The 2,867-nt window shown below is 45.2% G+C and overlaps 1 protein-coding gene across 1 annotated transcript in view; it reads right to left on the bottom strand.

The window, feature by feature from the left end:
• Positions 1–2,867, bottom strand: part of LOC105540470 (RNA-binding protein 6-like) — a gene marked incomplete at its 3' end in the record, with an annotated part of 110,930 nt that overhangs the window by 2,045 nt on the left and 106,018 nt on the right. The window lies entirely within an intron of this gene.

Below are 2,867 nucleotides of genomic sequence, written 5' to 3' on the forward strand. Positions count from 1 at the left end.
TTTGTATTTTTAGTAGAGATGGGGTTTCTCCATGTTGGTCAGGCTGGTCTCGAATTCCCAACCTTAGGTGATCCGCCCACCTCGGCCTCCCAAAGTGCTGGGATTACAGGCGTGAGCCACTGCGCCCAGCCGTCTTTTTTTTTTTTGAGACAGAGTCTCACTCTGTGACTCAGGCTGGAATACAGTGGCGCAATCTCGGCTCACCACAACCTCTGCCTCCTGGCTTCAAGCAATTCTCCTGCTTCAGCCTCCTGAGTAGCTGGGACTACAGGCGCCTGCCACCATGCCCGGCTAATTTTCGTATTTTTAGTACAGATGGGGTTTCACTATGTTGGTCAGGCTGGTCTCGAACTCCTGACCTCGTGATCTGCCTGCTTCAGCCTCCCAGTGCTGGGATTACAGACGTGAGCCACCGTGTCTGACCTAAAATGAACCCTTCTAAGCCCAGAGACAGTATGTAACATCTTTAAGAGAATGGACTGTGGGCTGGGTTCCCTAAATTTGAATCCTGCCTCTACTCAATGATCTTCGGCAAGGTCCTTAACTTCTTTGTGCTTCCATTTCCTCATCTGTAAAGTAGGGACAACAGTACCTACTTCTTAGGGTGGTTGTGAAGATTAAGTAAATTCGTACATATAAAGAGCTTAGCATACAATATAGTGAGGACTCAAGAAATGTTGATCATTATAACCCCTAGGAACCAAAAAAGACCAGCATCAGCAGGTGGGAGTCAAATAGCCACTCATTTCACCTTGCTTGCTTGCTAGGTATGACAATTTCACCACCCATTTTAATCTCCTGAAAGACTAAGCTTTCATAGAGAATGGTCACTACACATCAGAAACTGTATCTTTGCAACAGTACTTTGTGTTGTCAAATTACTGGTCCAGATCTTACAGTCTACTTAATCTTGCTGGCCTTTTATTTATTTTCAGCACCAAACAGTGTCTGGTACCAAAAAGGAGCTTAGTAAGCTCTTGCTGAATGAATGAAAGACTGAATACAGCCAACTATCGCTGGAGGACCTGGTGCTTAGTACACAGTGGCTCTGGAGGGAGATTTTGTTGTTAGAGCATACATCTATATACCCAATCCATAAAACATGTGGGTTGTCATTTGAACAGTGAACCAAAACAAGGCACTACTGTCAATTTCAGTCACCTGCAAATTTTGATTTCACCAGTTGGAGGCATTAATGGATTCAGGTATTTCTAAGGCACTTTATACTTCTCAGACAACAAAAATCTTCCAGTAGCTGTGGATGACATTTTGTTGAGGGTAGGGAACTCCCCTTGCCAGGAGTCTCCATCAGCATGTGAACTTTGAGATTACTTTTACCTCATGTGTTAAAAAAGCAATGATTTCTTATTCCCACAGGATCATCTATAACTCAGGCAGTACTTTTTCTCAACCTGCACATAGTTAGACGTAAGTGGACAGTTACCACTGCTAAAGAATGTTAAATGGTTTTAATATCACTGTTGAAGCATAGCCAGTTGTTTCTTTTTCTCTCTTAAAAAAATTACTATTATTTTTCCAAAATCAAAAAGGGTCAATATAGCCAATTGCTTAATAAGAATAGGCAGTCATAGGACAAACCTGTAGGAGAATAATTTACCTATGATTTGATTCCCCAGCTGCTATCATACACAGGCAACCCAGATATACCAAGCACAGGTATGACACACATACACTGCACCCCTCCCCATTGCTGCCTTTCTCTGGATTTCAGAAAAGAGAGACCTGTCAGTGTCTCCTAGGGAAGTAACCTGTAGGGAGTTAGATTAATGAATGGGTAGGATGATGCATCACCTTCAGTAGATGTCCCTTCTTTTTTTTTTTTTTGAGACAGAGTCTCGCTCTGTCACCAGGCTGGAGTGCAGTGGCACGACCCTGGTTCACTGCAACCTCCGCCTCCCAAGTTCAAATGATTCTCCTGCCTCAGGCTCTCGAGTAGCTGAGAATACAGGCACCCACCACCACGCCCAGCTAATTTTTTGTATTTTAGCAGAGATGGGGTTTCACCACGTTGGCCAGGATGGTCTCCACCTTCTGACCTCGTGATCCACCTGCCTCAGCCTCCCAAAGTGCTGGGATTACAGGCATGAGCCCCAGTGCCCGGCCGTGAATGTCCATTCTTAATTGCCTATTATCTATTAGAGTATCTTCACACATATAATATTTATTCATCTTTTGATTTATTGAGTTATTAAGCTACTCAAGCAAAGGTATCATGAAAGCCATGTGTCTGATTAACCAGGGCTGGTTCCTAAAGCGGTACCATATAGGCCGGGCACGGTGGCTTACACCTGTAATCCTAGCGCTTTGGGAGGCCGAGGCGGGTGGATTGCCTGAACTCAGTTTGAGACCAGCTTGTGTAACACGGTGAAACCCTGTTTCTACTAAAATACAAAAAATTAGCTGGGTGAGGTGATATACACCTATAGTCCCAGCCACTTGTGAGACTGAGGCAGGAGAATTGCTAGAACCCGGGAGGCAGAGGTTGCACTGAGCCAAGATCGCACCACTGCACTCCAGCCTGGGCAACAGAGTGAGACTCCATCTCTTAAAAAAAAAAAAAGGTCGGGCACCGTGGCTCATGCCTGTAATCTCAGCACTTTGGGAGGCTGAGGTGGGAGGATCACGAGGTCAGGAGATCAAGACCATCCTGGCCAACATGGTGAAATCCCATCTCTACTAAAAATACAAAAATTAGCTGGGTGCGGTGGCACGTGCTTGTAATCCCAGCTACTTGGGAGGCTGAAGCAGGAGAATCATTTGAACCAGGGAGTCGGAGGTTGCAGTGAGCCGAGATCATGCCACTGCACTCTAGCCTGGCAACAGAGCGAGATTTGTCTCAAAAAAAA

This window comes from Mandrillus leucophaeus, unplaced genomic scaffold, assembly GCF_000951045.1.
Source record: "Mandrillus leucophaeus isolate KB7577 unplaced genomic scaffold, Mleu.le_1.0 Scaffold22, whole genome shotgun sequence".
Taxonomy (NCBI): Eukaryota; Metazoa; Chordata; class Mammalia; order Primates; family Cercopithecidae; genus Mandrillus; species Mandrillus leucophaeus.